This window comes from Athene cunicularia (genome assembly GCF_003259725.1).
Source record: "Athene cunicularia isolate RWA chromosome 4 unlocalized genomic scaffold, athCun1 chr4_part1, whole genome shotgun sequence".
In the NCBI taxonomy this organism is placed as follows: domain Eukaryota; kingdom Metazoa; phylum Chordata; class Aves; order Strigiformes; family Strigidae; genus Athene; species Athene cunicularia.
In genome coordinates this window covers 19,697,164-19,709,245 of record NW_020799098.1, presented here as the reverse complement: position 1 = coordinate 19,709,245, position 12,082 = coordinate 19,697,164, and the positions used below count along the sequence as shown (strand labels likewise).

At 39.1% G+C, this 12,082-nt stretch overlaps 1 protein-coding gene across 3 annotated transcripts in view; it reads right to left on the bottom strand.

Moving 5' to 3' along the window:
* The window catches only part of TBC1D19 (TBC1 domain family member 19), a 53,571-nt gene extending 41,489 nt beyond the window's left edge, over positions 1-12,082 (bottom strand). For 2 of the 3 annotated variants that reach the window (XM_026847086.1, XM_026847088.1), the window contains exons 1-2: positions 11,976-12,082; positions 2,001-2,073 (exon numbers count right to left, since the gene is read on the bottom strand). The gene's annotated coding sequence lies outside the window, so the exon portion shown is untranslated. The remainder of the gene's footprint in view (positions 1-2,000; positions 2,074-11,975) is intronic. The other variant, XM_026847087.1, reaches the window with a different exon arrangement.

The following is a 12,082-nucleotide window of genomic DNA, read 5'->3' as shown; positions in this document are numbered from 1 at the left end:
AAGGACAGATAGCCTGGGAGGAATACAGAGAAATTGTCCAAACAGCTGGAGATCATCTTAGGAAGGCCAAAGCACTGATAGAATTCAATCTGGCCAGAGACATCAAGGACAACAATTAAGGCTTCTATATTTCTGTCAGTGATAAAAAGAAGACTAGGGAAAACGTGAGCCCTCTCCAGAAGGAAACAAGAGACCTGGTTACCTGAGATATGGAGAAGGCTGAGGTACTCAATGACTTTTTTGCCTCAGTCTTCACCAGCAAGTGCTCCAGCTACACTGTCCAAGATGTAGGAGGCAAAGGCGGGGACTGTGAGAATAAAGAACCATCCACTGCAGGAGAAGATCAGGTTTGAGACCATCTAAGGGACCTGAAAGTGGGACCTGATGAGATGCATCCACGGGTCCTCAGGGAACTGGTGGATGAAGTGGCTAAGCCACTATGCATCATATAAGGAGGTGATTTGTGACAGTCAACATGGCTTCACTAAGGGCAAACTGCGCTCAACAAATTTGGTGGCCTTCTATGATGGGGTTACAGCACTGGTGGATAATGGAAGAGCAACTGATGTCATATACCTGGACTTGGGCAAAGTTTTTGACATTGTCCTGCATGACACCCTTGTCTCTAAATTGGGGAGATATGAGTTTGACAGATGAACCACTCAGTGGATAAGGAATTGGCTGGATGGTCACACTCAAAGAGTTGTGGTTATTGGCTCGATGTCCAAGTGAAGAGCAATGACAAGTGGTGTTCCTCAGGGGATGGTACTGGGACCAACGCTGTTTAACATCTTTGTTGGCAACATGGACAGTGGGACTGAGTGCACCCTCATCAGTTTGCCGATGACACCAAGCTGTGTGCTACAGTCGACACACTGGAGGGAAGGGATGTGCCATCCAGAGGGACCTGGACAAGCTGGAGAAGTGGGCCCATGCAAACCTCATGAAGTTCAACGAGGCCAAGTGCAAGGTCCTGCACATGGGTCAGAGCAATCCCAAGCACAAATACAGGCTGGGCAACAAGTGGATTGAGAGAAGCCCTACAGAGAAGGACTTGGGGTTATTAGTGGATGGAAAACTGACTGTGAGCCAGCAATGTGCACTCGTAGTTCCAGAAAGCCAACTGTATCCTGGGCTGCATCAAAAGAAACATGACCAGCAGGTCAAGGGAGGTGATTCTCCCCTTCTACTCCACTCTCATGAAACCCCACCTGCAGTACTGTGTCCAGCTGTGGGGACCCCAACATAAGAAGGACATGGACCTGCTCAAGTGGGTCCAGAGGAGGCCACAAAGACAATCAGGGGGCTGGAGCATCTCCTTTAAGAAGACAGGCTCATAGAGTTGGAGTTGTTCACCTTAGAGAAGGCTCTGGGGAGACTTCATAGCAGCCTTCCAGTACCTAAAGGGGTCTACAGGAAAGATGGGGAGGGACTCTTTATCAGGGAGTGTAGTGACAGGACAAGGGGTAATGGTTTTAAACTGAAAGAGGGTAGATTTAGATGAGATATAAGGAAGAAATTCTTTACTGTGAGGGTGGTGAGACACTGGAACAGACTGCCCAGAGAGGCTGTGGATGTCCCTTCCCTGGAAGTGATCAAGACCAGATTGGATGGGGCTTTGAGCAACCTGGTCTAGTGGAAGGTGTCTCTGTCCATGGCAGGGGGGTTGGAACTACATGATCTTTAATGTCCCTTCCAAGTCAAACCATTCTATGATTCTATGATTGCTCAGAACTTTCAAAATATTATCGGTGTCTTATAAAATTATAAAATCACTTCTCTGCATAGTATGTTTTTCAAAATGCTGCTGAATCCAAGAACTTCCACCTTTTTATTTCCTCTATCTCATTTAATAATCTGGAGTCACTGAATATCTACTTTTGGCTACTGTCAGTGACAAGATACCAAGCTGCACAAACTACTATTTTCATAATGTATGTCACATACAGCCTTACACAGATCTGTTCTATTCACAAATGTATCAATGAAGTATTACAAACCTGATGTCTTCAGAAAATCCTTAATATCTTCTTTTAATGATTCCAGTCTAATTTCCGGTTTGTGTAGGCTAACCTAGTATGAAAAAAATAAATGAATAAATAAGTAAGCACCAAGTAAGCTCTAAAAGGGAAGTACATGGCATATTTTAAATTATTAAATCAGAAACATACATGCTTAACATTGAAAACAAAAGCAAACTTGGCAATGGTAATTGCAGTGAAAAAAAAAAAAATCAGTCCACTTTTTCCTTACTCTATGTCTTTGCTTTTACATCAGTGCTAAAAGCTGTATGTGGTGAAGGAGAAAGAAGGGAGAGGGAGTATGCAGTGACATATATGCTTAATATTCTAAGCAATTACCCCACATGCTTAGCACAAATGCTAGATTCTACATGTTACAGAATTGGTCATAAGGTACGTAAGTAAATAACTACAATTCACTCACTGTATTCTACATTAAATAATCAAACTGAAAATGTTCCGTAACTTCTCACTTAACCTCCCACAGTTCACCTCTTTCAGATAAGGAATGCTGCCTTCAAACTTCAAATAAAAACTGTGTTCCCCACTGCAGCTGTGACTACTGGGTATATACAGCCTCCTGTAATGAAATGCAATCAACACAGACAATTAGGCACCGACCAGCTTTACAACTGTACCATAACACTACCACACAGATGGTGCTGCAGATTTTTCAGCAACAGCAGGAGAAGCTGCTACACCATCTCCTTCTTCATCTATAGCTAGATCAAGAGGAGAAAACAAATAGACCACAAAGGTCCAAAAGCACAATAATCAGAAACTCAGGAGTTTCTGTGAAGTGACTTCAAACGCATATTTGCCTGAACATGGAGTATGGCAATAGCCAATTAACACCAGATGATAAAGCTAGAGGTTTAGAAAACAATAGCAATCCTTGCTGCTAACTTGAAAATAACACTGTGTGCAACTTACTCCACTGCCATGACAGCTCAAGGCATATGTTAGAAGCATATGGCCACATCATCTACCTGGAAATGCGAGGCATCCTTTACCAAAAGCTACTGAGCAATATGCTGCAGGCATACCAGCTGCTCATTCTATTGCAGTAAGTTATGCTGCTATTAAAAATAAACTTACCAGCTTGTGCAGTTTGCCAGCCCTAACAGCACTGTTGACAGCATGGCATGCTTTAGGTCCATCACACACAACTAACAAACTCCACAATCCTATCATTTGCCTACAGATTATATATGAAAAAGGGCATTTGCTGTGCTGCACAGCTTGCTGGAAAAGTTGGTCTAGATGCATTATCAATGAAGAATTTTAAGGAAATCTTTCTATTTTCCCTAGCTGAAAGGAGGAATGGCAAATATTTATATAAATAACTCAGAAACTGATAGCATCAGCATTTTTGTTGTTATTTAAAGTCACCTTGCCATTACAGGTATGGAAGGCTTTTATATTTGGTTTATCGACTGCAATAGCAAAGAGACTGTAAGTATGCTTTCTGAGAAGGAAAGGTGATCATAGCACAAACCATAAGGTGTGGTGAGTTGCATAATTCTCATGTCAAATGACGAAGATGTATTCCATTCAACACAATGATAAAAACTGGCAAAGAATCATTGCTAATGGCAAGGAAACATAGATTTTCACAGGAGTTCTTGGACAGCTCACAAAATACCCTTTTAAGCAACAGCTTCAAGGAGTATTTTATAAAAGATTCCTTCTGAACCTACATTGATGTAAAGTTCTATGTCTGTTTTGGACTGATGTATGTCAGGCTGAGTTTAATTTTTTTCTGCTGCAAGGCAGTGGTTTTGTACCTCTCCTGTATGAATTTTAAATAAAGTAACATGCATCAAACTGGGCAGATTGTATTTTACTGTTCCTCAGAAGTTTCTGCGCACGCTGTTGTAAGTGTTCGGCTTTGACTTCTGGGCTAAATATGGCCAATTTTATTCCCAAGGTCCATGGTGTGTTTGCCTGTGGGGCCTGATACACGTTTCAAAATACTTTTTACATAAAAACCCTCACAAATACAACTCATTGACAGATGATGAATCACAACCACAAAAAAAAATAATCTTTACAGTCTACTAAAAAGGGGTTCATTGTTTTGACACTGTAAACAGTGCAAGAAGTGACAGAAGTGCAATCAGAAGAACAGTATTTTAATTCTCTATTGTTCACACTTCTGTAAAATTTTTGAGCTCTTTGCTCACTAAGGTCTGATACTCCCACTGAGAACCATTTTTTTTTTTTTTTTTATGATTTCCTGGAAACTGATAAGCATATTACATTAGGGAGGATAAAGGAGTTTAGTCCACACAGATGACTTTCCATTCTCCCTGACAGGCCAAAAGATACAACAGAGGACTTTCTTGTAAACTGCTGTTCCCAACAGAGCCTGCTCCCCAACTGCAGAACAAAAAAAATCAGTGATTCTTCTGTATGCAGCAGGGTGGCAGCTGAAAAGGAAGCAGGACAGCACTTCGGAGAAAACCTTCTCCAAGGATTATGTTAGTGCAGCAATCTCCACCAGTTACCTTCACCTCTTCTTGCCCATTTATTCAGTCAAGTTCTATTTCACTATTTCTAGCCCTGTGGCAGCTGCAGCAAATATTCCTACGCTAATATTTAATTTAGCAAAACTTCTATTTTTAGCCTCTTTCCTGTGAACTTTTCCTTCTCTTGAATTCAAAATGCCCTACTGAGACAAATTTCATGTAAGAAACATGAAAATTCCCCCCCAAATTATGGGGGCACTTCTGTCCCCGCTCTTGTCATTTCAGGATGCAACTGTCAAAGACTAATTCCATTTCCACTTTGCCTTTTGTTTGCTTCTGGATTATGATTGATACATTCCTCCAGCGCCAAGCAGAGCTACAGGGCCACAGAAGCTGTTACTGTTAGAGACTCATTGCATACTGGATTGCTGATCAGATTTCAAATCAGAAATTAGATACCTGAAAGGTGAGAGTCTGGCAGACGGTCCAGATAGTGGCTACAGCCAGTTCTAACAGAGAACATACTCTCGCTCTGTATAACCAAAGAAGAAAATACTTATTTCAGCAGGAAATCCCTTCAGAATTGCTTTGTTGTAACTTAACAGAATGGTACCTCTTTGGAATTTATATGGGTGCTCATGGGAACTAAACTGAGGTGTCAAGGAGACTTATCAGAGCTGATATACCAAACTTACTAGACCAGCTCTCCCACATACTTTCATTTTCCCTTTGGAGCAATGGATCTAACTTATCTCTGTATTGTACTAAGTTGCAAAATATAGGTGTTTATATTTTAGGTACAGTTTGTTGTAAACTGCTTCATACAACATACTGCCTAAGTCTCATTTGCATTTTCATCCCATATGAGTTTTTGGTAGAATGAAAAATATGTTGACAAAATTTTATTTATATAAAAAACATTACTATGATTTACACTGATAAAAATGCCTGGCTAAGGATTATCGAGAAAAAAGCACCTTGATGAGATTTGTACTTATGAATAGAATTCATTTCCTGCATGATCAAAATGCTGCATACAGGTAGAACTACAGACTCTCCAATTTCAATATACACATCTTGATGAAAGAGTATCTTTCTTTTTTTGAAAAAAAAATCTTGTCATATAAGGAAGCTATCACAAGAAGTAAAGGAGTGTGAGCAATACAAGGTGACAAAGAGTGACAGCCAGACCAGGGAAGGAGTCATGCTCTTCAGCGGCTCCATCAGGCCAACACAGACTCCTGAAAGGAGACAGGGATGCATGTAGCTTATTTCAGAAAGCAGTAACAAATTATTTTTGATAAAAGTTAATGCCTACCAGTTTCTCTTCCAGTATAACTGGCATTGTGCATATTCTTATGGATAGGACACCAGGGTTCAAGCACTGGGTGTCCATGTTCATCTTGGTCAGCTTCTTGAAAATCAAGAAGCAACTGGCTGTTAGACATTCCTTCATAAAACAAGGTATCATTACAGCATTTCTTGGCACCCTCATGTACTTCAGCTGTAGAAGAGAAAGTTTGGGGACTTTCAAAATTGTGCCAAACCTTCTGAAACGTACCATTAGCAATCCTTTGTGTACATCTTTGCCTTTGATTTTGGCAAGGTATCCTGCTGAGGTCTGGGCAGTCACCATCATAAGCAATACTCCAGATGTATTACACTTTCTGTATTTGGATGCCAAGATGGAAGAAAATCCAGGCACTCAACACTGATCTGGCTGAAAGCAAGCAAAAGGATAGCACAGCGCTAGGTAGAAAAGGTGGTGGGTGTAGTAAATTGATTCATAGTGCAACTGAACACAGAGACAAATCTATCTGCAAATTAGTATCTAAATTTGGAAATGGCATACAGTCGTCATGACTGGAGCAGCACTGATCATGAAATAGGACAGATGAGCCATCAAGACACAGCACTCAAAAAAGTATAGGAAAATAGCTAGAGGACCAGCAACACAGTACAAAGAGGAGGCTTGACAGAACAAAGTGTTCAAACATAACTTCTCTGTTAAATTATTTCTTTTCGCAACAAGAATAAACACTGCAGAGAAGTGATCCAACTACATTGAAATGTGGAACTGTATCAGGTGAACACGTATTTTTATCCTGCTGCAAACAGTTCTGCAAATAACTTTACACAACCTAAATCTTTTCACAGGCTATCCACCATAATTTCTCTTCAAGGCCTCTTTTGCTTTAGGTAAGTATGTATACTCTCAGAGCATTTATTACTGTTCATTACAGTTTTGCACAAATGCACAATGTTTTTAGATTTTATTGCTATTATTTCACAAATTACAATAAAACACACTACCCTAAATATGGTCCAACTCTAGCAGAAGTTAATTCAATGAAAGATAAAAAATATTCACCTTTTCCTCACATTCTCCATTCTGCCATAACTAGATTTTATCAGGATCAAGATGTCTTGATAAAAAACACTTCAAGTATGGCCACAACAATTTCAACCTAAACACTCTCCAAATGCTTACAATTCTACAGATTTAAGGGAGTGGTCTTGGTTTATATATTTCTGTAACAGAAAGAGGGATCATTCTGAGCATAACTAAACAAATTTCAGTAAGCGTAAAACTCTGATTACACTGACAATTTTCCAAGCCTTCTACATTTCTACAGCAATGACACCAAGGAGAAAAGGAGTGTGAACTCCTTATACAAGTAAAAATAACCTAGCAGTTCAGAGAGCTTCAACTAGCCTCACAGAGGAATAAACAGCTTCAAATGATATGTTCTCCTACAAGATATGCAGGATACATTTTTAATAATGTTTATGTTTTAATACATTTTCTAGGTTTTATTTGAATTTAAATTAGCACTGCAAATAAAATACACACACACACACACAAGGTGAGACATATAACATAAATTACTAAAGAAAAATAACTTGTGAATCAAGCTTGCATTGCTTCTGAACTCCATAATCTGATCAACACATACACAACTGCGTTCAGTTTAAAATTCACTGTACTGCAAATGTTACTGCTGAACCATTTAAACCAAAGTACAAGCTTTATCAGGTGAGGATAGTAATCCCTTTGTTAAATACAGTGCATGAAAACGAATCATTAATTATCTATGATGACTCATGAGCCTACATTTATTTGCTAAGTTTTATTAAATAAATGGTACATTTCACAGAAACATTCTCCTTCTTAATTTGATCCTTTACTTAAGAAGGAATCGGTATCAATTTCTTTTTTTAACTCTTGGAGAAATGTAATGAGAATAATATCCTCAGATATCTTGTAAACCATTCACTCCACATAAATTATCCTAAGTTTACCTGTACTCCCTTTGGAAGCATGCAATTGGGCAATACCCCAGCTGCAATGTTCCTAGTGCTCCCAAGGCAAGCTCCTCTCCTTTGCCCCATTTGAAGTCTTCTGAAGACCTTTACCTCCGACTTTCATTAATATTTCTTTAAACCTTTCTGATAATAGTCATATGTCTGCTCAGAGAGTGATGGCAGAGTCCTCTCCTCTGGACAGTCATTCTGATCATGACATATTCTAGCACATCTCCTCTCCATACCTTGTTCATACCTTCAGGTATCTCTTAAAATCTTGTCTCACTCCAAACTTAATTGTCAGAGTGGGGTAGGATGGAGTGTCACAGCTGATTCTTAGACTCAAGTTACCACTTTTAGCCTACTTTGACAGCCATTAACCTGTTTATTTCCAAGTTCTCCTTCAAAATGTCCCACTACAGACACACCTACAAGAAACAGATCTAAGAACATCTAAACAGAAAATGCCTGGAGGGACTTGCGAGTCCTCCTGTTTTTAGAAAAGGTCTTTAGGTATGAACTACTAAGGCGTTTGTTTGTTTGTTGGCTTTGTGTTTGGTTTTTTAAACTTTACTTGTTATTTGCCCCTGGCCACTAGAGGTTCCAGACAACTCAGTCAGAGTGATTTTTATTAGAGGTTTGTGGAGAACAATTAAGATTGATTAATCTGAATTAATTAATAAAGCCTGACTTCTTTCAAACATAATGAAAAATGATTTGCAGACATGATTATCTGCAAATGAAAATGTTAAAAAGGTAGCACTTTTTTAATATATCTGAACGGTTCCATTTTTATTGTCAGTTCACTGACAGAGATTGTCCCTAAAATAAAATTTTAACAAGATTTTACCAAAAAAAATTTTGTTTTCAAACTGCATTTTGTGATTGATGTCGTCCACATTTCAGTTTTTCTAACTACCTCTAATTTTTACCTTAAAAACAGTTACATTTCAAAAAGGAAAGAGAAGAATTAAGATAAAAGCAAACAAATTTGGTTAAAACTCAACACAGTGAAACCAAGATCAGATTTCTCCTCCAATACCCCAATAATTGAGCAGCTATTCTCCCTGTTGAAAGGCTACTATCTCATATTTTGACTCTTTTAAAGTGTTATTCTTTCCTTTCAACCACCTACAAAATATGTTCAGAAGAAATTCCAAAGCAAATGACAGGCACCTTTACACTCTTTACTGCATTAATCTCTTTTTATTAACTGCAGACACATTATCAATATATCAAAACTCAACCTACAAAATCAACCTAGCATTTATTTTCCAAATCATCACTAACAAGCATATGACCCTACCTGTACTTCAGTCCTTGGGACAAAAATGTAATTATCTTGGTATCCCCAGAGCTAGAGCTGTGACAGCAAATCATTTGGTGCCCACGCCAAACTTATTTCAAAGAGATTGTGTATCACAGTCCTTGACACTAGCTCAGGCTCTCTGTGACAGCCAAGCATAGTGCTGGTGTGATCAGTCATAACCACAGGGCTACTCTGTCACCTATCACAAATAACATCAGGATATTGCGTTTTACCCCAAATTCTATCAACTGGTGAAAGAAACTGTTCATTTTGAGCTCTCCTTCCTAGATGTTAAAAGAAGAGATGAATTTACAAAACAGACTTTTCGTTAATAGTTTGAAATACTGTTTGTGAGACTACGTGACCTCTCAAAAATTTCAGATTGTATTATAATGGACTTTAATATCCATTCTGACTCACATGTTTTCAGATATCATAAATATTTTTGAGAAAGGAGTATCATCAATGCCAGTTTCTACACTGACAGATAAACATTGATCTTTGTAAAGGTAAAATATAACTGTAGTATAAATATCCAAAACAGTAAGTAAGTTTTATTCTGATGCATTGTTCAACAGATTTCTCAAAATACAGTATACTTCCCAAAAAATAAAAATCATATGAAAAAGGAGCACGTAGAGATCAATATTGCAACCAGTGAAGACTAAGCATTGATCACCAGCAGACAAAAACCCTACTACGTCCTATCAATAAACTGGAGTTCAGGTATGATGAATAGCAATAGCAAAGACTTCATATTTGGCAATGTAACTTTAGAAATACCTCATGTAATGGGAAGGAAATCAATCATTAATTTAATACAGAGTACAGCAAAATTCCTAAACATTCTGTACAGCTGCTGAGGGATGGACAAAGATAAAGAACTCACTAATAGGGCCTTTGCAACCGCATAGTATAGCAATAATATGACCATATGAGCATTATAAATAAAACAAGTCCATACTGTACAAGAACATAAATGCATACAAGATCAATTAAAAAAAAATTAAGATCAGGGAGAATATCATACAAATTCTTGACAAAGATGGCCCTAATAAACTATTATTTGGCCCTATTAATTTAAACTACAAGCTCCAAAGGATGACTCCTTGCATTGAGAAATCCTGTAGTTGATGTATCTAAAAACTTGCCAGTCTTTCAGATCACTACACTGAACTATAGCTCTATTACAAACTCTTCAAATACTTCCTCTAAGAATCAACAGGAACGTATTACCCTGTTTATTTCCTTTCCCCTTAGCACTTCATATGGACTAGAATAATCTTCTGACCTATATATACACTTTTTTTTTCTTCTCCAAGAAATTTGTAAAACAGTGTTCTGCAAAGCTAACATGACAGATTTGGCTGTGGTCATTACACTGTTTTATAGGTGACCTTTATGCTTTGATTATGCAGTTTCCATTTGTATTGAGAAAATTGATATGCTATAGGGTCAGGGAGGGATTTAGGCATTTAACTGCCCTTTCAGACATCAAACACCACCAAGGAAGGGCACTGCTAAGGTCTTCAGAGTGTCCACGTGTACGAAAGGGCTGTACAAAATAGCCATACACCAACAGCATTTAAACACCTTGCCAAGTCCTGAGGATGCCAAGCTTCCTCATGTTTCAAAACAAACATGGAAAGTATCAAATGACTGAAATCAGGCCTCACAGGAGACCGAGACAAAAGAATGAATGTAGACATGAGTACATACAGGTTTTATTATAACCAGCTGAGTAAGTTGTCAAAAGGGTCCTGTTCACCTCCTGTATTGAGGACAAGGTCTTGAACTTGACTCTCCACACCTTGTATCAGGCTACCTATTTGGGATACCAAATTCCCCAACACTTAGCAGAACCCAACATCTATACTCTTTTATAACTGCAGCCCTCTTCAAGTCATGCACATTTGCTTACTCACATATTTAGAGAGCATTCAGTCAACAGAAGCAAAAGAGACATACATTTAAATAAGCATTTAGAAACCAAATCAGCAAATTTAAAACAAAACAAAAAAACATAAAAGATACACGGTGATGTCACCTGCTATGGAAGGCTTCAGGGACAGAGAAGAAAATAATTTTTCATTTAAAAACCAACTGAAACTAAGGCAGATAATAGACATTATATCCTAAGACAATGTACCCTGTACCATTTTAAGCACTGTTTGCAAAAAAATAAACCCCAGGTTTTTATAAAATCTAACTCAAAATATTTTAGTAATGCACAATAATCGCTATAGCACAGCTATTCTGTTATTATGGTCATGAAAACTGACACAATTTTAATTTGAAACATCCTAAATGAAGTTCGGCTGAAATATGAAAATCTGGCTTCAAGAGCAGGTAAGTTACTAAATATAAAAACGCAACTGTTTCCCCAGCTACAAAAATGTCGTTTCATGTGCGTTTTTCATTTTCACTTCTTTTCACCATTCTAATTTTCTCAGGGTCACTCGGGGGCGGGGCAGGGAAGGCGGTATTTAAAGCTTTCCAAATTAGAGATTAAAAGACAAAGTGATTCATTTTAGAAACTATTTGAAGCACTGAGATTTCAAAAGGATAGGTTTCATATTCACTGCGAAATCCTTCAGTTCCAAGAGGATAAACTATAAATACAACTCTAGAAACCAAGCAGACCGCTCTCCGGCCCCGTCACGGAGGGAGGGAGGGGAAGGGAGGCCAGGCCAGGCCAGGCCATGTTCCGGACCCCCTGCCCCGGCCGAGGCCGCACGGGCTTGGGCGAGAGGCGAGGGCCGGGAACAAAGCGACAAAGCGCCGGGAGGGGGGAGGGGGGGAGCGGGACGGACGGACACAGCGGGAAAGGGAGGCGGCCTAGGGGCACAGCGCCCGAACGGGGCTCACCCGGGCCTGTCTCTCCAGTTGAGAGTGGAGGCTGGAGCCCTTCAGCCGCTGCACGATCCGCGCTATGGTGAGGGAGAGCCCGCTGTCCGGGTCCTACATCGCAGCCC